The following is a 25,706-nucleotide window of genomic DNA, read 5'->3' on the forward strand; positions in this document are numbered from 1 at the left end:
TGATGGACCACACAAAAGCTCCTCAACAATATTTGAAGGCGTCGCCGAGACTCTAACGTTATCTTATTTTAAAGAAAATGTAAACTGTCCGTTCCAGATACAGTGTGACTGGTCAAACTACTCGGTGTGATGCAAAATGCCATTTACTTAAACACGAAAGATGAAATAAAACCAAAGAAAGAGGAATTTTAATAACGTAATTCTACTGGACAAATTAACAGAATAACAGATCTAGGAACTATTACTAATTCAAGTTTATGAGAAGATTTGTAGCTCGGGTGCTCGTTGTTGTGGTTCTGTTCGCCGAACTGGGAATTTGTGTTGAATACGTTTCATCCCCTGTCTCGGTGACACCCTCAGTGCTTGGGAGCCTCCTGTGAAGCGCTTCTGTGATCTTTCCTCCAGCATTTATAGTGGTTTGTATCTGCTGCTTCCGGTTGTCAGTTCCAGCTGTCCGCTGCATTGGCCGGTATATGGGGTCCAGGTCGATGTGCTTATTGATTGAATCTGAGGATGTCACCTAGACAGGGGATGAAATGTCTGCAACAAAAAATCCCAGCTCGGCGAAAAGAACCACAAAAACTATTACTAATGAACTGTTCCAATATAGGAAAATCCTTTAAACACAGCCCTTGGCAAAAAGGAAAATTCAAACACAGAATGTCACAAATATCTCTCCAACCCAGAAATTAAAAACTGCATCAAGAGAAATGTCAGCAAGGGTAGCTGCCAGGAGAAAGTCACTGAAGCTTCCAACTCTGTGGAGACCCCAATAGTTTCTGATGTTACTGACAAAGCAAAACCCGGAGATCCTAATATGTGAGAGCTGATCACACTCATTCAAGCTGCATTAAAATAAACCCAAGGCCTCTCTAGCTGTTACTCAAGTGGTCTTAACTAACCAGCTTTGTAACGATCGTTCAATCTCTCGCTTAAAAGAAACCAGAACAAAATAACCTCTTAAAGCTGCAGCATCATCACACTTGTCAGCACATTGAGCCGTTAAACAGGAACCAGGGATAACCCAGTAAGGCCTTTGGCCCAGCCCAATAAGACTCGGAAGAAGTCATTCAGTCCCTTGAGTCACTTTCACAGGAACAGTAGGAGGCCAATCCCACCTCAATGCACTTACACAGAGGCAGAATGAGGTAATTGATACTGATTCCTGATGAATAGCTTCTGCCCGGAACGTCGATTCACCTGCTGTGCTTTTCCAGCAAACGTTTGTCTACTCTGATCTCCAGCAACCGCAGTCCTCGCTGTTTCCTAATTGATGCTCTAATATAATGACCAAGTGGGGCAGAGGCTGCACAGACAGACTGCTCCACGTTGTTCCTCGTAGCTCCGTCGCTCATGAGACACACGTGGGACTTTAATGTAGTTTTCTAGTGGAGAGGAGGGAAGCCATATGTCTTGTTTGAAGTCACAAGAAGGCAATAATCATCTCTGACAAGACAGCCTGGTGTTCTCTATGGAGGGAGGAAGCTGGTGGGAATGGCTACCTGTTTCAGATGGAAGGTATTGTGGCTGCTGTTGCGAATTGTGAGCAACCTGACATTCAGTACGGGTTCACACACCGACAGCCCAATAACATGGGGCGAGTTAATTTAGGCATATAAACTATTAGGAAGGTCACGTTAGACTGATGAATGGACTATCTAAGATCAAATAATGCTGATCTTGTTCATGTTGACCTTGTCTAGTGCATGTCCTGTTCAGTGTAACCTGTATGTCTTACTCTGTCCAAGTATATTTCCACCCTATGATCTTTCTGGCCATGCTTACGATGATCTGTCTCCACTGCTCATAAATAAAGTGTTTCCCTGTCCTGAGGTACATGTGGCAATAAATCAAACCAATAAATCCTGGGTAAAGTATGGAATTTCTCACTCTATCAATGTGACTTTTGGAAATAAATTATCGCTGCCACTCCTCGTGTTTAACGTCACCATTTCTTCTTCTCTCAAAGTTCTACTAATTAAACAATCAGCTTCTTCACTCTATCCTCGTGATACCATCACGCATGTCTATGGTAAGGAGATCATTCGTTACAAAGGAGATCAAATCTGTAGAGAGTGTCCCAACCACTGTCTCAGCAAGGAACGACAACAGCAGGAAGATGGCATTACTTACGAACTTGAATCATCTTACAATGAAGGACAGCCTACCATTGACTGCACCCATTACTTACACAGGGTTTGATTTGGAGCAGTCAGCATCGACTTGTGAGTGGGAGATCATGCTTCCCAAATTTGTTAGAGTTCGTTGATGAAGTGACCAAGAAGGTTGATGAGGGCCGAACGGTAAACGTAGTCTCTATGGGTTTCAGTGAGGCCTTTGATATGTTTCCACATGTTCTGGAAGGTTCCATCACGTGGAATGCTGGGGGAACTGGCCAATTGAATACACAGTTGGCTTGATGGTAAGCAGGGGGTTTAATGGAAGAATGCTTGTCAGACTGGAGACTGGGTCCATTGCTGTTTATCATCTATGAATTGGTTGACAATGTACAAGGCATGATTAGTCAGTTTGCAGATGACACTAATATAATTGGTAGTGTGATCAGTGAGGACGTTTATCAGAAATTGCAGCAGGACCTTAATCAGGTAGGGAAGTGGGCAGACAAATGGCAAATAGAATTTAATATAGATGCATGATGTCTTGCATTTTGGAAACTGAACTCAAGGTAGCAGGTTCATGGTGAATGGGAGGACCTTAAGTGGTGTAGAGGGCAGAGAGACCTTGGCGTTCAGGTGCACGGTTCTCTGAGAGTGGAGTTACAGGTAGACAAGGCAGTGAAGAAGGCATTTGACACACTGACCTTCAACAGGCCGGATATTGAGTATGGAAGTTGGGAATTTATGCTGCAGTTATACAGAACTTTGGTAAGGCCGCACTTGGAGCATTCTGTTCAGTTTTTGTCACGTTGTATTAGGGAGCGTTTAATGAAATTAGAAAGCGTGCAGAAGAAATTAACATGGATGTTGCCAGGACCCAATGGTCTGAGTTATAGGGAGACGTTGGACAAGCGAGGACCTTTTCTATAGAGTGTAGGAGACTGAGGGGGGACCTTATAAAGCTGTATAGGATCATGAGGGGTATGGATAGGGCGACTGCTCTCAGTCTTTTTCCAAGGTTTAGAGAATTGAGGATTAGATGGGATCAGTTTACATTGAGAAAGGAAGGAATAAAAGGGAATCTGAGGGACCACTTCTTTACACAGAAGGCTGGTACATGGATGAGCTGCCAGCAGATGAGGTTGAGGGTGGTATATTAACAACATTTTAAAAGCATTTGGATAAATATGTGGATGGGAAAGGACGAGAAGGATATGGGCCAAATGCAGAGAAATGGGGTTAGCTTGGATGGACATTTCCAAGGTGGAATCAAACCTCTCTGTTAATTCAAACCAAACACCCAGAAAAGCTGGCCTCACCTCGTAATCTGTTAAAATATGAGTGACACAGATCTCCTACATTCCACTATTTAAACAAACATTCAAAAATTAGTTTGTTAACGTCAAGAGTGAACACTAAATAACAGCTGTTCAAAAATACAAGACCATCTTTTCTGAGCTACTTGCTATCTGTTTCCAACTCCATAAAAATATGCTGTTCTACCAACCCACATATTAAACCTTGCAATCGCAAGACCATACAGTCTCTATCTTCCCCGCTGTGTTCTCTCTTCCAGCCGCTGATCTCCCCGGGTCACGTTTTGTTTTACTGCAAGTAGGTTTGACATGAACATGTATCTTTGATAGAGAGTGCTTTTGAGAGGGACATTTAGCACTCCTGCTCTGCAGCAGTTACTCTGCTGTTGGATGGCAGTGGCTCTTCCCCTAGTGTTTAAAATGCTGGGTTTATATCCTCCCCATGGTACAATAATTCTCATAATTTGATTGTTTTCCAGGTGTCAGAACAATAATATTCAAATTCAGTTGGCTTCTGGTATCCTGAGCATTATTTTAACTACTAATACGTCATCCCCACCTGCTTCACACTACGCTGTTTCAGAGTTTTTATCTGCCACCTGCTTGACTCAATGCTGTGCCCTCTTCAGGTGCTGTTGAGCTAACTCACCTACTCCATCTAATCTCTCCCTCACCTCACATACATAGTCCAAGTGTGAAATCTCCGACTTTGGTCCTGTCAATTTAGACTTAATTCAATTCAAAGGATTTCACTTCATGTACGAACATTAACTCAAAGGAAGTAAACTGAGTAGATTTATTTCGGGCATCTTCGATGATAAGCAATTTAATGTGACACCTTTGTCCCAATCATTTGGCCAATACTGACAGTACGTTGTTGACATGGTCTTCAGCGTATGATGCTAACTTTCCAATGCTCCATGGGATTCAGGATGGGACGCCCCTGATTTGAAGTGCTGTATGCCTAAGCTATCCATGACTTCCTAAAACAGCTGAGCGGTAAAATGAGACCCTTGGTCTAACTGAATCTCTATGCGGAGCCCACAGCGAGTAAAACAAGCTACCAACACCTGCACTTCCCTTTTTGCCTTAACAATCCATAATGGAATTGCCTCTGGAAATCTGATAGACACATCCATTATGCTCAGCAAATATTGGTTTCTTTTATTTTTATTTTAGAAAGGGGAGCTACACAATTAATCACAACCCACATGAAAGGGTCTTCGAATGCAGGAATTTGCAACAAAGGTGCTGGTTTTATTACTGCCTGTGACTTATCTACCATTTGGCATGTGTTACATGTACAACAAAAAATAACCACGTCCTTGTGCATTGCGGGCTAGTAGAATTGGTTATGTACTTTAGCCTGAGTTTTCCGTAAACTTAGGTGACCACCTGCAGTTAGTTGATGTGCTACCCGTAACACGGTATGCGACCAATAACACAATCTGGTGCACTTCGGCCCATTTCCCTTCTGTACTAACCTACCGTTTTTCTCCGCGTTCAGGTTTTTCCTGCACCGTTACATCAAACAGGAGGTCAGTTCACTGAGCATCAACTCTTTTGTCTTTTTTTTCGTTTGTCCTTTCTGCTGTTAACTTATGACAGTGGGATCTTGTTACTACACAGTCTGGAAAATTCCTGGGTATATTTGCTTTAACTCCTCAGTACACTAGTTTTAATTTGACTTCTCCACCACAAGGGATGACTCTCCCACCTTGGATCCTATTAAATCATTCACAAGAACACACTGCATTCCTGGGACTGACAATCTGTCACTCACTCTTACTGTTAGATCCCCAATCTTGATGTTTCTGTCCCCATCCTTAATTTCTGTCCTAATTCAACAAATTATCTCGCTCTTGAGTAACATGTCAGAAAGAGTGAAAATACAAATGGTTGGAGTGCCAGGCCTCTAGGAATTCTCTGGCATGTCTTTGCTTAGCCTGTACCAGGATACATCCAACCACAACGCCCTAAACAAACACATAGATCTAGATACCATCTATCAACCTCTCAGAAAACGAACAGGAAATGACATCACCATAAACCCCAGGAACCCCATCCAGGACAAACATATAAATAGAAAGCAGGAGACAACAGCTTCGCTTCACTTGGAGGTCGCCACTGATGATGTTACCTCGCCAGGTAATGAAATGTCTAGATATCAATCCTACATCTTAGCGAGCAAACCTACACCCTAAACCTCAACCTGAGCTACAAATTTTCACAAACCGTGCATTTGCAATTTAAGTCTTTTCTAACTCTACTGCAGTTGCCTGTTTCTCTGACACACCAAAGTGCTTGACCAACTCCATTACAATTTCAGCTTTCCTTTTGTCCCTGGTTGAACCCAATTCTAACCTACTTGCTAATTCTAAATATATTCCGTCTTCTGCTTTTCTAAACTTCTTTGGCAAATTTGGGAACCTCTTTAGTAATATTATAAGCCATTTCTCTCAGTTTTAATTGAACCGACCACAAGTTAACAGAATTCAATGAATTTTCTCACCGGTTTTATTTGAAGATTTAGGTCAATAAATGCCACGTGTTGGAATCTGCTGGGACCTTTTGTACCCCCAATCTGTTCAAGTCGGTCCAAATCCCATACGGCGATGCTCCAAACTGTTATGACATCAATGTCGAACCCCTCTGTTAATTGAAACCACACACCCAGAAACGCTAATCTCACATCATAATCTTTTGAAAAGTGGGTGACAGAGAACTCCGAAATTCCACTAATTAATTAAAAACAACAATTTTTATGTATGCAAGTTAGCTTGCTGAACTTGAAGGTTTGTTTTCGGAAGTTTCATCACCATGACTAAGTGACATCATCAGTGAGGGTCTGCGCTGAAGCTCTGGTGGTATGTCCCGCCTCTCTATTTATAGGTCTTGGTTTCTTAAGGTGGGTGATGTCATTTCCAGTTCTCTTTATTACAAGATAAGATAGATAGGATATAAATTGATGTTTTTACTGATGGACCTCTGGTTACAATGCCATTTCTCTAAGAACGTCCTTGCGTGTTTTAGTATGTGTGTGTTGTTACAGTCGAAATGGGGCCCTTCTTTTTCTGTATTATGGAACATAGTGATAGTGGGTCGTGTCTTTCGGTGACCAGTTGGTGTTCATGTATCCTGGTAGCATGACAACAAGACCATTTCAATATCAGAAAAATGATTTTGTATACACTGTTTAATCAATGTGTGTGCAGATATTTTTCATGTGTGCACAACACATTCTAAATGAATAACAGTTATCGAAAAATGATGCACATGATGTATAAAATAGAAGAAACATTACTTTGTGCTCATCTAATGTGATATGTTCCCCTTTTCTCAATGTTCCCTCCTTTTTCTGGAATTCTCTACACTATACTCTCATTCTTATCAGGATGTTTATTATAAATTCTTGCTTGTGGTATCGCAACGTATTTCAGTTAATCCATTTTCTACAGGGAATTCAATATATTGACCTGCAGAGTTCTTTCCAAAGCTAGTGTCTATCGTATTATCGGAGATTAAAATTCTGGCATCAGACCCAGCATTTGAACAGATTCCTCTGTTGTACATGTACTGTACAAAGGACTACAGCACACCGCAATTATCAAAACATTGAGGGATGTACATCTACTTCTTTAGATAATCAAGTTTTCTAATTTTTCACATTTCCTCGTCTATATCCTCTCTCTCATTCTCTCTTTGTATCTAGTTAAGAAATTTGCCAATTATTCTTTATGTCCCATCTCTCAAAAATTCTTCTTTCGTTTTATATCTATTGCTCTCTTTTTGAAGTAATGTGATTATAATTGAGCAATGTAACTACAAAGACACGAGGAAGGAGCTGGCCAAAGTAAATTGGAAGGGAAGCCGAGTAGGGAAGACCATGCAGCAGCAATGGCAGGAACTTATGCGGGATAATTCGGAGGGTATCAGAAACTCTCCCCAAAAAAGATGAAACGTACTCATGGGAGGATAAGCCAGCCATAAGGCATCAAAACAAAAGAGAAAACATACAATGTGGTGAAGATGATTGGGAATCCAAAGAGTTCCTTGGCTCTGAAAATACATAAGGCTGGTATCACTGACACTACAGGGCTCTTCATCATGGTCAGGGAGAGAACCAGAGGGAAACACATTCAATTTAAACACAGAAGATGGTATTACTCAAGAAAAACGATTCAGGTGAATTAAACAATTGAATTAAAATCAGTTATTTTTTTATGGATTGTGTCAGATTAGAAGCATGACCTCAGCTGAGTGAGAATTTGGAAATGAAAGTGTTACCACATCAGAAACCAGAGCTGGACACTGAGTACAGGGTTGATGGGTGAAAGAGTCTCGATGTGAACGAGGGGACAGACAACAGAGTTGCATTTCAGATATTGCAGCTCAAAACTGCGTATTCATGGAGTGCTGTAAACCACAATAGCAGGAGAAGCAGAACACCATTCAACCACCACCTGTCAAATTTTGACCAGGGATAATCTCCTTAGTCTGCCATTACAATCAACACGATCTATGTTTCAGCAATGACTGTGGGTGGACATGTCAGGGTCAGAACCATGTGAACCTAAACCTGATGCTAACCCATTAATGTTACTGCACCTGAGCAACAGATCTGATCGGAGCTTCGCAGTCCTGCCACATTCACTCATAAATGGTGATAGATGATTAAACAAATGACTGGAGGAAAGGGCTCAACAAACAACCCCATTGTAGATAATGGAACAGACCAACGCATCAGTGTAAAAGACAAAAATGTAGTATCTGCCTGATCCTCAGCCAGAAGTGTTGAATCGATGATCCACTTCACCATCGCCATGATGCCCGCAGAATCACAGATGCCAGTCTTTAATCAATTCTATTCGATGCACGTGAGATGAAGAAACATCTGAGCACAGTAGATACGACAAAGGCAATGGGCCCTGACCCCATTCCTGAAATAGGACTGAAGACTTGTGCTGCACAACAAGCTGTGTCCCTGGGAAGCTGTTTCATTCCAGCTCCAACTCTGACATCTCCTTGGCAATGTGGAAAATTACTCAGCTATGGCCAGTCCCCTCAGAGGAGAATAATTACAATCTGACCATTTACCACCCCCTCAGTCCCATTACGGCAGTCAAGTTAATGGGAGTTCTTTTTGACAGAGCTGTCAAGCAGCACAGAAAAAAACCTGATCAGTGTGGTTTCTGATAGGTCCCCATGTGGAGCTGGTGCTGTTGTGGAAACGTCACTGGATTACTAATGCTCTGGCAGCTGGTGGAAGTTCAAAACAATTAATAACATAGCTGACAAATTACTACTCCTTCAGTACAGTCACGATAGACAAATTGGTGGGAATTATTTTTGACAGAGCTGTCAAGCCGCACAGAAATAACCTGCTCAGTGTGGTTTCTGATAGGTCCCCATGCGGAGATGGTGCTAATGTGGAGATGTCACTGGATTACTAATCCAGACCAGACAAATGCTCTGGCAGATTCTGGAAGTTAAAAATAATTAATAAAATATTAAGATGCAAAATCTGGTGTCAGTAACAGTGACCTTGAAGCCAATGTTGATTGTAAACATCGATCTCCTTCCCCAATGTACTTTCAGGAAGTGAATCTCCCGTGCTTTCCTGGTCTGGCCTAAAAGTGACTCCAGACGCACAGACATGTGATACACTCTTCAATGGTCTCTGAATCGGCCAAGCAAAACACTGTATTGTATCAAACTGTTCCGAGGTCTTAAAGGATAAAACCAGACAGAACACCCGACAGCAGCCTCGGTATTGGAAAAGGGAACGGTAAACAATCCTGTCGCCCCTGCAGAGACCTCCTTCCTAACATCTGAGAGTTTGTGACAATTTTCCCACAGACTACACAGAAACGCCGGTAAAGGAGGACGACAGTGAAGGAACGCTGATATATTTCCAAGTCAGGGTGGTGATTGGCTTGGAGGGGAACTTGAAGATGGTGGTGTTCCCATACAGCTGCTGCTCTTGTCCTTCTGGATAGACGTGGTCATGAGTTGGGAAGATGGTGCTGAGGATCTTTGGTGAATCATTTCAGTGCAACTTATAGATAGTAAAAGTCTGCTGCTGAGCGTTGATGGTGGAGCATTGCGGATGAAACGACACTCAAACTCGTTGCTTTGTCCTGGATGGTATCAAGCTTCTTGATGTTGCTGGGGCTACAATCATCCAGGAAAATGGGGAGTACTCTATAACACCTCTGACTAATGCATTGTAGATGGTGGACAGACTTTTGGAAGTCAGGATGTGAGTTACTCGCCGCAGTATTCATAGCTTCTGACCTGCTCTTGCAGTTACTGTGGGCAAGTCCAGTGAGTTTCTGAGCAATGATTACCCCCCAGGATTTTGATACTGGGGGATTCAGTGATAGTAGCACCATTGAATGCCAAGGGGCAGTTTTTAGATTGGAGTTTAGTGGTGATGGTCAGAGTCTGGCATTTGTGTGGCGTCAATATTACGTGCCACTTGTCAGCCTGGATACTGTCCAGATATTGTCGCATGTGGACATGGATTACTTCAGTATCTGTGGAGCCACAAATGTTGCTGAACATTGTGCAATCATTGGCGAGCATCCCCACTTCTGACATTATAATCGATGCAAGCCATTGATGAAGCAGTCCTGAAGACGCTTGGGCCTAAACCACTGCCCGAGGAATTCCTACAGACTTGTCCTGGAGCTGAGTTGACTGACCTTCATCAGCCATGACCATCTTCCTACGTGTCAGGTGTGATTCGTACCAGCGGGGAGTTTGACCCGGATACCCATTGATTGCAGTTTTGCTAAGGTCACTTGATGTCACACTTGGTCGAAGGCAGCTTTGATTTAAAGCCCCTGTCTCTCTCCCCCCACCTCTGGAATTCAGCTCGTTTGTCCATGTTTGAGATAATGAGGTCAGGAGGTGAGTGGCTGTGGTGGATTCAAACTGGCGTCATTGACCAGGTTATTGCTAAGCAGGTGCTGCTTGAAAGGACTGACACCTTCCATCACTTTACTTACGATTGCGGGTAGACTGATGGGTTGGTAATTGGCTTGATTGGATTTGTTCTGCTTTTTATGTATAGGAGATACTTGGGTACTTTTCCACACAATCGGGTAAATGTCATTGTTGCAACTGTATGGGAACTGCTTGGCTAGGGATGTGGCAAGTTCTCGAGCACAAGTTTTCAGCACTATAGCCAGAATGTAGTCAGGGTATGTATCCTTTGAAGTATCCAGTGTCTACAACCGTTTCTGGACATCGCGTGGACTAAATGGAATTGCTGATGACTGGTAACTGAATTACTGAGGAACACTGAAGGAGGCCAAGATGGATCATTCACTCAGCATTTCTGACTGAAGATTGTTGTGAATGCATCAACCTTATCTTTTGCACTGAAGTGCTGGGCTATTGCATCATTAAGGATGGGGATATTTGTGGAATATCCTCCTCCAATGACTTGTTTGATTGTCCCTGCCATTCCTCGACGAGATGTGAAAGAACTGCAGATCTTCGATCTGATCCGTTGCTTTTGGGATCACATAGCTCTCTCTATTACTGATTGCTTATGCTGTTTGGCGCACAAGTTGTCCTGTGTGGTAGTTTCGTCAGGCTGACACATCATTTTTAGGAATGCCTGGTGCTGCTCCTGCCATCCTGCACACTCCATTGAACCAGGGCTGATCCTCTGGCTTGATGGTAATTGTTGCAAGGGGGATGTGCCAGGCCATGAGGTTGTACAATTGATGACTCACAACACCTTATGGAAACCCAGAATTGAACTGCTAGATCTGTTCGAAGTCTGTCCTATTTAGTACGGTGACAGTGCCACCCAATATGATGGAGGCTATTCTCAATGTGAAGGTGTGACTTTGTCTCCATAATGACTATGCGGTGGTCACTCTTACAGATACTGTCATGGAGAGATACTTCTGCAACTGACAGATTAGTACTGATGACGTCAAATATGTCTCTTCCCTCTTGTTAGTTCCTTCACCAACTGCGGCAGATCCTGTCTAGCAGTTATATCCTTTAGAACACCACCAGTTCAATCAGTAATGCTGCAGCTGAGCCCCACGTAGTGGTGGACATTGAAATCCCCCACCCAGAGCACAAATTTGTGTCCTTGCTACGCTCAGGGCTTCCTCCAAGTGTTGTTCAGCATGGAAGAGTACTGATTCATCAGTTAAGAGAGGTTGGTACATCGTAATCAGTAGGAGGTTTTCTTTCCCATAGGCAAACTAACACCATAAGACTTCATGGGATTCACTGTTGAGGACTCCCAGAGCAATTCCCTCCCAATTGCATCCGATTGCGCTGCCACTTCTGCTGTGTCTGTTCTAAGTTTGTGAGAAGATTTGTGGCTCGGGTGCTCGTTCTTTTGGTTCTGTTCGCCGAGCTGGGAATTTGTGTTGCAGATGTTTCATCCCCTGTCTAGGTGACATCCTCAGTGCTTGGGATTCTCCTGTGATGCGCTTCTGTGATCTTTCCTCCGGCATTTATAGTGATTTGTATTTGCCGCTTCCGGCTGTCAGTTCCAGCTGTCCGCTGCAGTGGTTGGTATATTGGGTCCAGGTCGATGTGCTTATTGGTTGAATCTGTGGATGAGTGTCATGCCTCTAGGAATTCCCTGGCTGTTCTCTGTCTCTTCTGCTGGTGAGACAGGAAATATCCGGGGAAGGTGATGGGGTGTCTGGGATATAGTCATACTCACTGAATCGTACCTTACAGACAATGTCAGGTTGTTGCTTGACGAGTCTGGTTATTTCGATTCACTGTTTCCTGCCAGCTGTCCCATTCTAGAAACATGGCCATATATTCGCCCCAATCCACTCAGATTTTATTTTGCAAACTAGCTTTCCCAAAACTTTCCTGAAAAACCAAATACTTGTCTCCCAGACCATTTCGTAAACATCATCCCCATTTCCTAAATCCGTGTTACTGTTGTTTCTGACCATTACTTTCAGTCCCAATAATTTCTCTTAAATCATTTATTTACTATGTTCTATGTTCCATGTACTAGAACCCTTTTCCACACCCGAATTGGTTTTTCTCGTATTGTTAGAAAGTTCTGTGAAGACAGAACTGAAGTTTCATAGTACTGCCATTTCCCTGTTCTCCATTGCCCATTCTCTGGTTTGATTGTAAGGAAGCTGCACTTATTTTCTCATACTTCTCACATTGACATGATTTGACAAGCTATTACAGTTCACTCTTATAACCCTTGTGAATATACTCTTCAGAAACCCATCAATCCTGCCTTTAACTACTCAGTAATTGACCTTCCACACCATACACTCACAAGAGCATAGACCAACAGAAATACAGCACGACCTATATTTTCCCACTTTCCAACACCAGACCCATAGCAGGGAATGTTATGACACTTCCACGTGCTCGTTCAAGTACCTTTTGATGGTTGTGAGGTTACCTGTGAATACTCCGCTCTCAGGAAGTGCATTCCAGACCCCAACAGCCTTTGGGCGAACAAGAATCCTCAAATTCTCTCTAAGCCTCAAACCCTTCACTTTAAAAGTGTGCTCACTTGTTCTCGACTCTCTGACTAAAAGGAACAGCTGCTGTCTATCCATCCATGTCCATGCTTCTCATAATCTTTGCCTTCTGAATCACATCCCCTTCAGCCTTCTCTGATCCAATGTAAACAACCCGAGCTTAGCCAGCTTCTCTCTATAGCTGATATGCTCCATCACAGGGAACATCCTGGTAAATCTCCTCTGCATACCATCCACTACAACCATATCCTTCCTTTTAAGTGGCTTCTAGAGCTACATACAGTACTCCATCTTGGCCTAACCAAAGCCCTGTATAGCTCTTATAATCTACGCCCCGATTGATAAATGCTACACCTAAGGTCCAGTTCGTAACTAGTCCATTACCCTGCTCAGTCCCATTCAGTGATGAGTGGAGAAGCACCCTCTGAGCTTCCCAATGTGCTGCCATACATTGAGCACTCCCCTGTCTGGTTCCTTCTTCCACAGTGTATCACCTCATATTTATCAGGGTTACGTTCCATCTGCCCTTGATCTGACTATCTGACCATTCCATCTGTATCTTAGAACATAGAACATAGAACAATACAGCACAGAACAGGCCCTTCGGCCCACGATGTTGTGCCAAACTTCTATCCTAGATTAAGCACCCATCCATGTACCTATCCAAATGCCGCTTAAAGGTCGCCAATGAATCTGACTCTACCACTCCCTCGGGCAGCGCATTCCATGCCCCCACCACTCTCTGGGTAAAGAACCCACCCCTGACATCTCCCCTATACCTTCCACCTTCACCTTAAATTTATGTCCCCTTGTAACACTCTGTTGTACCCGGGGAAAAAGTTTCTGACTGTCTACTCTATCTATTCCTCTGATCATCTTATAAACCTCTATCAAGTCACCACTCATCCTTCGCCGTTCCAACGAGAAAAGGCCGAGAACTCTCAACCTATCCTCGTACGACCTACTCTCCATTCCAGGCAACATCCTGGTAAATCTTCTCTGCACCCTCTCCAAAGCTTCCACATCTTTCCTAAAGTGAGGCGACCAGAACTGCACACAGTACTCCAAATGTGGCCTAACCAAAGTCCTGTACAGCTGCAACATCACCTCACGACTCTTGAATTCAATCCCTCTGCTAATGAACGATAATACTCCATAGGCCTTCTTACAAACTCTATCCACCTGAGTGGCAACCTTCAAAGATCTATGTACATAGACCCCAAGATCCCTCTGTTCCTCCACCTGACCAAGAACCCTACCATTAACCCTGTATTCCGCATTCTTATTTGTTCTTCCAAAATGGACAACCTCACACTTGGCAGGGTTGAACTCCATCTGCCACTCCTCAGCCCAGCTCTGCATCATATCTAAGTCCCTCTGCAGCCGACAACAGCCCTCCTCACTGTCCACAACTCCACCTATCTTTGTATCATCTGCAAATTTACTGACCCACCCTTCGACTCCCTCATCTAAGTCATTAATAAAACTTACAAACATCTTCCTGTAACATAAGACCTTTCTCCTCACTGCCAACAAACCGGCAGACTTACTTATCAAAAACTTACTAATCACAAACCCCACCCCCTTCACCCACCCCCTTCATTCACATCTTCACCATTTATAAATACTACAAATAATAAGGGACACAGCACTGATCCCTGTGATACACCAGGGGACACTGGTCTCCAGTCACACAAACAGCCTTATCCCACTACCCTCTGTCTCCTGACACTAAGATACTTTTCGTTGTTACTTGTCACGTTAGCCTTGATTGCATGAGACTTTACTTTATTTTAAATTTTCCCACATGGGGCTTTGTCAAAGGCCTTGCTGCAAAACTAAGTAAGCGACCTCCTCAATCTAATTCAGTCAAATTCATTAGATGTGACTTTCTTCTGATAAAATCATGATGATTATCCCTGATCAAACCTTGCTACTCTGACTGGAGCTCAATTTTCTCCTTCTGTTAATTCTGCAGTAGTTTCCTTAACAGTGATCTACTACTCGTTCGCCTATAGTTCCCTGGTCTATCTCTACCACCCATACTGTGAAGTTAAAAATCACACAACACCAGGTTCTCGTCAAACAGGTTTAACTGGAAGCACACTAGCCTTCGGACAGTCGCTTCTTCATCCGGTGATTGTGGAGGACGCAATTGCAAGACACCCCCGAATTTATATCAAAAATTTAGTGTAATGTAACTAAAATTACACATTGAAAAATACCTTGATTGTCTATTGAGTCTTTCATCTGTTCGAATACCATGACAGTTTCAATTCTCTCATTTGTATATATAAAAAAAAATATTAAAAGTTGCTTTCTCAGGTTAAATGTAACAATTGGTGTGTGTGTGGATATTTGTGTCTGTCTGTGTGTGTGTGTGTCTGTCTGGGTTGGGGGTTGTGAGTGTGAGAGAAAGTGTATATATATATATATATGTGTGTAGTGAGTGTAGAATGTCTTAAATCTGTGAGGGGGTGTATGTGTGAGTGTGGGAATGTGTGTGTGTCTGGGGTGGGGTTTGTGAGTGTCTATGAGAGAGCGGATATATGTGTGTGCATGAGTGTAAAGTAGTCTAAGTCTCTGAGAGGATGCATGTCTGAGTGTGGGAGTGTGTGTGTTCCATGTGTATATGTGTGTATAGGAGTGGCTTTGTGTTGGTGTGAGTGTGTGTGTGTGTGTGTGTATATAGTGAAATGGTAGTCACCTGTAGTGTGACATGAACCTAAGGTCTTGGTTGAGGCCCTCGCTATGAGTATGGAACTTAGCTATCAGCCCCTGCTCGGCCACTTTTCGCTGTTGCCTCTCCCGAATTCCGCCTTGGAGGATGGTCACCCGAAGTTCCGAGGTCAAATGTCCTGGACCACTGAAGTGTTTCCCAACTGGGAGGGAACCCTCCTGTCTGTTGATTGTTGTGCGGTGCCCATTCATCCATTGCCGTAGCCTTTGCTCGGTTTCCCCAATGTACCATGACTCAGGGCATCCTTGCCTGCAAAGTATAAGATAGGCAACGTTGGCTGAGTTACATGAGTACCTGCCACGTACATGGTGGGAGGTTTTCCCACGTGTAATGGTGGTATCCATGTCCACAATCGGACACGTCTTGCAGCGCCTACCGTGACAGCGTTTTTTGGAGTTGTCCTGAGAGCCCGGCAACGTGCTATGAACAATGATCTGTTTGAGGTTTAGCGGTTGTTTAAAGGAAAACAGTGGAGGTGTGGGAAGGTCGTGGTGAGGTGCTCATTCTCATTGATAATGTGTTGCAGGTCAAGAAGTACATGGTGAAGTTTTTCAACTCCTGGGAAGGACTGAACAACGGAGGGTACCCTGTCGGTTGCAGCACGTGTCTGTCTCCTGAGGAGGTCATTATGGTTCCTTGCTGTGGCAACCGACAGGGTACCCTTCGTTGTTAAGTATTTCCCAGGAGCAGAAAAACTACGCCATGTTCTTCGTGACCTGCAACACATTATCAATCAGAATGAGCACCTCGGCAAGACCTACCCCACACCTCCACTGCTTGCCTTTAAATAACCGCCAAACCTCCAACAGATCATTGTTCATAGCAAGCTGCCCAGCTTTCAGGACAACTCCATACAACCTTGTCACGGTAGGCGCTGCAAGACGTATCTGAATGTAGAAATTGGTATCAAAATTACATGTGAGGACACTTCCCACCATGTACGTGGCATGTACTCATGTGACTCAGCCAACGCTGTCTATCTTATACATTGCGGGCAAGGATGCCCTGAGGCATGATACATTGGGAAAACCGAGCAAAGACTACAGCAATGGATGATTGGGTACTGCACAACACTCAACAGACCAGAAGTGTTGCCTTCAAGTTGGGGAACACTTCTGCAGTACAGGACATTTGACCTCGGACGTTCGGGTGACCATCCTCCAAGGCGGACGTCTGGACAGGCAACAGCCAATAGTGATCGAACAGGGGCTGATAGCTACGTTCGGTACCCATAGGGAGGGCCTCAACCGGGACTTGAGTTCATGTCACATTACAGATGATCACCATTGCACTATATACACACACAGACACACCTACACACACACACACACACGCACACACGCACTCCTATACATACATACACACACACGGACACACATATACACAGACACGAATACAGACAATCGCACACACCCTTACAGACACAGATGCTCCCATACTCATACATGCATCCTCTCAGAGATTTAGACCACTCTACACTCATGCAGGCACATATACCCTCTCTGACAGACACTCTCAAATCCCTACCCCAGACACACACACACTCTCACACTCACACGTGCACCCCCTCACATAATTAAGGCACACTGCACTCACTACACACACATATACACTCTCTCTCACACTCACAACCCCCAAGCCAGACAGACATACGCACAGACAGACACAAAGACCCACAGGCACACATACATTTTGGGGGGTGAATTTGTACTTGCAGAGTTTCATTGTAATTTGATCAAAAACTGCATGAATATAGTAAAACTCTGTAAAACACAGGGTGCCAACACCTTCGACATATTGTCTAGCTAACCCAATTGTTACAGTTAACCTTAGAATGCAACTTTTTAAAAAGTTTTTTTTTTGATTTACACACGGAAGAAGCTAAACTATCATGGTATTCGAACAGATGAAAGACTCAACAGATAATCAAGGTATTTTTCAATGTGTAATTTCAGTAACATCATACTGTAATTTTTTGCTATAAATGTGGTGCCTTGCAATTTTGTTTTTCACAATCACCTGATGAAATTGCAGCTCTCCGAAAGCTAGTGTGCTTCCAATTAAACCTGTTGGACTATAACCTGGTGTTGCGTGATTTTTAACTTTGGACACTCCAGTCCAACACCGGCATTTTCAAATCATGATTACTGTGAAGTGGAATGGTATTAATTGTTCTCCAGTACTCGGACACCTCCCCGAAGGTCAGATTCTAATTAAAATTAATGTTAGAGGTCATCTAGCCACTTTATTTATGCTCTTCTCAAGCATCATTGTGAGATATTCTCCAGATCTCCCGTTATGCATGTGGAGTAGAGAAGGACAATGATTTTAAACAATGCTGTGTATTACCCTAGAGAGCTGAGACAGCTCTAAACTGGGTGGGAACCTTTCAGTAGCCTGGTAATTTTTTTTGCTGCATCTTGTACTGGATCTTAGTGAGATCACATTGGAGTAGTGTGCAAAGATTTTTTCCACTCAATTAAGAAAGTGTATTGTTACATTGGACGGAGCGCAGAGATGGTTCCTTCAACTGATTCCTGCAAAGAAGGTGTCTTAGGATGGAGAGATAGCAGGAAAGTGGAACAGAGGCCGCGATAACATTAGCCATGATTATATTCAATGGCGGAGCAGATTCGAGGGGTTGGATTTCTGACTGATGCTCCTCGTCCATACTCAGCCTTTCGACCGTGTGACACTGTAAAGGGGGAGGACGGTTTATCAAACAGGAAGGAGTCTCTCCGGATAAGTCAGTCTTAATCAGCTTGACAGAATGTCACCAGTGGAGTCACACAATGACCAGTGCGGTTACCTCAACTATTTACAATCTATATCAATGATCAGGAGGATGGAACAGATATACAGATACTGAGTTTGGTGATGTCGCTTGGATAAGCAAGAGATTAAATTATCAAGAGAGTGTGGAGTGTCTGCAAATAGATACAGAAAGTTAAAGGCAATGGATAATAATTTGGCAGGTGCAATACAACAAAATATAACCTATAATTTCATTTACAGGACTAATAGAAGGCAGTATGTTACTGAAATGGAGAGGGATTACAGGACTTAGTGATACTGTGTACTGGGGGGGTTCACTCAGACCCGTTCAGACATGGGAGGTTTTGCTCCATCCCTGATCGTCTGCTCCTTGACACTGCAAGTGACCCCATTGCTCTCCGTACACATGGAGTATTTTGTTGTAGTTAGTTGGTGGTGGGGATGGTGTTTTGAAACGTGTATCAAGGGGACGGCTTTTATGCAAGACACAATTATTCCTTTCTACATGGAAACCCATAGACGATGGGAATGGCTGCCTGCTTCTGACTGAAGGAACTGTGGCTGCTTTCAGGATAGGGGTATTCATCAACATGATGTATTGTACATGTACACACTTTAACATTAATAGAGTGAGAGCTCCTTCAGTTCCTCTACCTCTCCCCATGTAATGGCTACTCTGCGGATACCATGTACATCTTGGGAATCCCACTATACTGGGAAAATAAGGATACACCTGGCAGCTTCCCGCTGAGGGAGAAGCAATGTATTGACCTTATCCACTATATACATCCTCTGTCACTGAATGGTGACATTGATGTTGAGATACTGGGAGATGATGGAGCTGTCACCTAGTCCTGCCTGGAAAGTTTCGGATCACAGAAGCTGAATGAAACAGTGACCCTAACAGCCCCTGGCAGCACCATCCTCCCCTGGTGTGAAGCTGCAGGTCGTGTTGAAGGAGGTGACCCCGCTCTGTGACCAGCTCCTTGTTAAATCAGGGTCCCCTCACACTCTGCTCCTGGGTTAAGTGGAGCTTGGGAAGCTGTTCATGGAAAACCCGGGGTGGATAGAGCAGATCCCTTTCCCTACACACACTCACTCCGTGGTTTCAGAGTTTCCATGTCTGCAGCCTCTGTTCCATTTGGTGTTCATGTTACCATAGTCCCCAGGCTCCATCCAAAGTTGGGTCACCAAATCCACCGGTTTCTCTGAACGTCTGAGGAAGCTCACAGCACAAGCTCCAGCAAACCATCCCCAGCACCTCCACTAACTTTTCAATACAGGAGTCAGTCAGAAACCCCTCGGTACAAGTATTGTGGACCAGACCAGATCCCCGCAAAATATTTTAAGAAGGCCACTTAGACCCAAACCTTTCCTTATTTTGAATATAGATGTGAAGTGTGCTTCCCAGATATGTTGTGACTGGTCAAAGCACTCGACATTAAGCCGAATATAATCTATTCAAATGCTTTAGTAAAAATACAATCAAAGAAAATACCATTTTGGGATAGCTTATATGTGGAACAATTACACAAACAGTAGATACCGTACCTTCTTGGTATACACGGCTCGGTACAAAGATATATTCAAATACAGATTCTTACATGCAGTTTTTTGATCCAGGAGAAATCAACATCAACAACCATCTCAGAGAGAAAAGCAGCTCGGGATCATGTATTGGAACTTCTAACCCTGCTGGGATCTCCAGCAGCTTTTGAATGCTGCAGCGAAAAACAAAACGAGCAAACCTGGTCTATGAGAGCAGACCACCGCCCTTCGATTGTTATCACCATTTAATAAAACTTAAAGGCCTCCTCAGTTATTTACTTAAAACGTTTTCAGACTGCAGTTCTGCACCTCTGCCTTTAAAATGTCTCTTTAAAAAAACAAGAGAAAATAACCTTTTTATAGGGATAGTATCCTCACAATTCCACCTTTAATAAAATTAGATTAGATTAGATTAGATTACTTACAGTGTGGAAACAGGCCCTTCGGCCCAACAAGTCCACACCGCCCCGCCGAAGCGCAACCCACCCATACCCCCCTACATCTACCCCTACGGGCAATTTAGCATGGCCAATTCACCTGACCTGCACATCTTTGGATCTATCATTATACAAAGATGGATTCATTTTTGACCTCCTAATCTTCCTTTATTAGTGGCAGATAGATAGGATAGTGAAGAAGGCGCTTGATATGTTTTCCTTATTGGTCATAGTATTGAGTACAGGAGTTGGGAGGTCATGTTGCGGCTGGACAGGACTTTGGTTAGGCCACTGTTGGAATATGGCGTGCAATTCTCGTCTCCTTCCTATCGGAAAGATGTTGTGAAGCTTGATAAGGTTCAGAAAAGATTTACAAGGGCTGGAGGATTTGAGCTGTAGAGAGAGGCTGAACAGGCTGGGGCTGTTTTACCAGGAGCGTCGGAGGCTGATGGGTGACCTTATAGATATTAACAAAATTATGTGGGGCATGGATAGGATAAATAGGAAAAGTCATTTCCCTGGGGTCGGGAAGTCCAGAACTAGAGGGAATAGGTTTAGGGTGAGAGGGGAAAGATATAAAAGAGACGTAAGGGCAACTTTTTTCACGCAGAGGGTGGTACGTGTATGGAATGTGCTGCCAGAGGATTTGGTGGAAGCTGGTACAATTGCAACATTTAAGAGGCATTTGGATGGGTATATGAATAGGAAGGGTTTGGAGGGATATGCTGGCAGGTGGGACGAGATTGGGTTGGGATATCTGGTCTGCATGGATGGGTTGGACTGAAGTGTCTGCTTCCACGCTGTACATCTCTATGACTCTGTGATTCTATGACTGCAATGCATATATATTATATTGACTCTGAGCATATAAATGTTCTCAACGAGATTAGATTTCAGTCATTTTACTCCTGCCATAGAATGCCTTTGTCTTTCTCCAGAATGTGTCAAAACTTAGGTTTTCTCACCCTGTCACCTGTATAATTTCAAATTGAATGGCAGCGATAATAAGCTTAATTGAAACAGACTGGTATTCTTCTCCCTAAACTTCTCCAAAAGACGTTAAGGGGCCAAGATCAGTGATAAAGATTTGTCTCATGTATGTTATTCGCAATTTAAATGCTGAAATGTTGTACCACCAACACCAAGCTCAAGGCCCCCCTTCCCCATTGTGGAATAAAACTGTTAATGTTTCCACTGGACACTCCAACCACACGTTACATAATGGAGCACTTCTCATCTCTCCAATAGTCCCTCTGAATGACATAGCTCCTTATTTCTCAGCATAAAAGAATTACATGCTTCTGTACCTCTTAATGCTCTAACCTCTTTACCTGCTACTCCTGGCCTATGCTAATAAACCTTACTTTCACAGGTAAATGTTTCAATTGCAACAGACTGGTATTTTTTCGCCTGAACGTCTCCAAAAATGTTAAGGGGTCACGATCAGTGATAAAGATTTGTCTCAGGTATGTTAGTGGCAATTTAAATGCTGAAATGCTGTAACGCCAACACCAAGCTCAAGGCCTCCTTCCCTATTGTGGAATAAATCTGTTGGTGTTTCTACTGGACACTCCAACCACTGATTACATAATGGAGCACTTCTCATCTCTCCAATAGTCCCTCTGAATGACATAGCTCCTCATGTCTCAGCATAAAAGAGTTACATACTTCTGTACCTCTTAATGCTCTAACCTCTTTACCTGATACTCCTGGCCTATGCCAGTTAACCTTACTCTCACAGGTATATGTTTTAAGAAGATCTCGCACATTCTTCTCAATCTCTCACGGAAACCAAACTTTGATTTCTGAACCAAATTATCATCATCAGACATTTCAGCTTCTAACCTTGCCGTTGTAACTCTCTGCTCTTCCACACGAGTTCTCACGACTGCAGGAAGTGAATTGTTGAACTTCTCCAAAATAAGAATCTCTCTAAGTGTGCCATAGTTTTGCTCTGTTTTAATGCCCTTCCGCACCTTTCAAAATTACTTTGTTTGATTCTTTCAAACTCAATGTGCGTTTAACGAGGCAGCTTGATTTAGATTCCAGAAACGCTGTCTGTAGGCTTCTGGCCCAAGCTCATATGCATTTCAGATGGCCTTCTTCACCACCCCACAATGGCCAAATACCTCTACTGATCGGGTTGCAAAAACCTATCAGCTCTGTGTGGACCAACTAAGTCCACATGGTAACTGATCACTGCATTTGTTTAGCCACTCTATCAAAAGAAATTAAAAAGGCTTCCCCATCCTTCTCATCAAATTTAGATAATGCCTGGGCATACTTAAACAGATCCCCATCAAGACTTTGGCTACTAAAGGATTGCTCATCCTGACTATCCTCCTCATCCAGCCGACCGTCTACCTTCATCTCCGCCTTCTATGTCAATTTTCCTCTCTAATTGCTAATTATTGAAGTTGAAACTCTCTGCTTTTCTTCTCTCTTTTTTCTCTCTTTCTTCTTCATTTTCTTTTCTTTTATTTCTACTTCTCATTTTAATTTAAATGGTTTCAATTCCTTCTCATGTTCAAGGTGCCTCACTTGAAATTGAATTCGAACCATTTCCAAATAATCTAATGGCGCTTCCACCAAATGTAATTGCCGAGCTATAGCTATAATTATCTCTCTTTTTCTCACAGACAATCACGACCCCAACTCCAGCTTGTCTGCCAATTCCTATAGCTTTACCTTCATTACCTTTTATAAAACCACCAAATTCACTTCTTCCACACCCAGAGAACTCTCAGTGACTGAAAGAATCTTTATACCCAAAACACATTTTAAACCAATCGAATTCAACATCCGCAACAACTACCATACACGACATTTGAATCTAATAGTCTCCCGTTGCATACTCTCCAGTGTTTGCATGAGCTTATTCTGGACTCTCTGGTTTCCTCCCACAATCCAAAATTGTGCATGTCAGGTGAATTGGCCATGCTAAGTTGTTCATAGTTTTCAGGAATGTATAGGTTAGGTACCTTAGTCGGGGTAAATGTGTAATAATAGGGTAGAGGAATGGGTCTGGGTAGGTTACTCCTTGGTGGGTCGGTGTGGACTTGTTGGGTCGAATGGCCTGTTTGCAGACTGTAGGGATTGTAATTCTAAACCCAATTTGGTGTTACCAATTTAGAAACAGACAGGAGTCCCCAGTTTGTTATAGACCAACCAGACTGACTCAAACTATTTCAAGAAGGTAGCTTGGATGCCAACATTTTCTTATTTTAAAGGCAGATGCAAAGTGGAATTTCCAGATATGATGCTACTCGCCAAACCACTCACCATTAATTAAAACATAATAATTTAAACACTCTAATGAAAATCCATACAAAATGAAGAAGATTTTTGAATAACTTAACCATTGGAAACCTTAACTGAATAATGGATACAGTATTTTCTACAAATAAACTGCTCCAATATACTAACATCACCTAAACACACTCCATTGTAAAAAGGAGCATTCAGACATACAGTTCTCCAATCCAGGAGGAAACAGCATCAAGTGAAGCTTCAGAGAGAATAGCAGCTAGAGATAATTTACTAAAACTTCCAACCCTTCTGGGACACAAGCACCTGGTGACTTACAGCCGTAAGGAAAAAAACTAGAAAGCCTGGTCTGTGCGAGCTGGCCATTGTTACAACTATTTATTAAAAACCCTAAAACCCTAAAAGTTATTTACTTGAGCCGTTTCCAGTAGGCAGTTTGGACTTTAAGATCTCTTATTAAAAAATGGGAAAATAACCTTTTTTAAAAACCGTGACAGCACTGTCACACAATTTAGATGCCTGGTACTTTACTCAAAGAGCTTCCCCGTGTTACTGATCGCAAGGTCACCTGAGTTGGCAAATACAGGTACAGTCCAAGTTACAAGGATGTGTCTCATAACTTCTGAAACACGCCTGTCCATGGGCAATCACATGGGACATACCGGGAAGTGAAAAACAGCCTGACACACACCATTTCACTGTTTCTGAGCTACACAATGCCAGCACTTGATAAAAAAATATAGCCAAAACCCAAGGCCACGGAAAGATACAGAGGGACAGAGAGATTCACATTAAACAGGAACAGAGAGTTAATTAACTGGGAGGAGGTTGTGGAAATATGCGGAAAAAGACAGGGCAGTGGGACTAACTGGAGAAGTGAGATCTTCGAGAGTATAATTACAAGAATGAGAACATTGAATAAAGGCATTGTCAGATCAGTTGAAATGGTTTGTTATATCAGATTCTCAATCTTCTTCACAGAACACCACAAACAGCATAAACTGGGACAAGATGACAGCCCAGCATGGAGAGCTGTGCAGAGCATGCTAGTGTGTTGCTCAGTAAACTGCATTATCTGCCAGCATAGAGAGTATTGCAAACTTTACTATCATATGCTAACTATACTCGCATCAGATTACCGTCTCCAATGGGAAGGATTGCTCTCTCTGCATGTGTGTGTGTGTGTGTGTTCATTAGAGTGTGAGAGAAAGAGTCCGTGTGTGTGCGCGATAGGCGTGGTTGAATGCGAAACTCATTGTTTGAGAAGGTACGCACATTGAGGAAACTATTTTAAATACGAACAACTGGCAGGCTTTTGGATAATCGACAGAGAATGAACGAGAGAAGTTTCATGGACAGATGAGATAAAGTGTTTGAGAATGTTAAAATAAAGGCATTGCCAGACACAATAACAATATACATCGGCGTGCACATGAATGACAGATGGATGCGAGTTTGGTGTGAGTTCAAATCAGATTGGCTTCAGCAGGTTTGAAGCCATTAGCATCAGCAGCAGATTATTGGCTTCATTAAGACTGTATGTCATAGCTCAAGGTTCAAAAAGCAGAGGGCATAAACCAGTGATTTATATTCTGGAGTGGGGAGTATTTCAAGTTAAAAATATTCAGGGAATGGTGTCAGGAATCAGTTCATGGAAAAAATGGATCACCCACAGTTGTGACATGTCTGCTTCATCAGCAGATATTGGCCAGGAATGGGATGGAAACAGTGGAAGGAAGTGGAGTTTGCAACCAGAACAGTGGAGAGTGACCTCCATGTTCTTAGTATTTAAACAACAAAGGCCATGATACAATAAATTGTAGTTCTCCGCTGAAACTAAGTAGTTCAACATAGAGACCCATGATTAACACTGCCAGAGCAGAGAGGGAGACGTAATTGAACACCTTCATTGATGCAGTTAGTAATGGTCTGGATGGTGAATATCTGGATTGTGAGATACAACAGGAACAATAATAGTGAGTAGAAGTGTAGAATATATG

Source organism: Chiloscyllium punctatum, chromosome 13, assembly GCF_047496795.1.
Source record: "Chiloscyllium punctatum isolate Juve2018m chromosome 13, sChiPun1.3, whole genome shotgun sequence".
In the NCBI taxonomy this organism is placed as follows: Eukaryota; Metazoa; Chordata; class Chondrichthyes; order Orectolobiformes; family Hemiscylliidae; genus Chiloscyllium; species Chiloscyllium punctatum.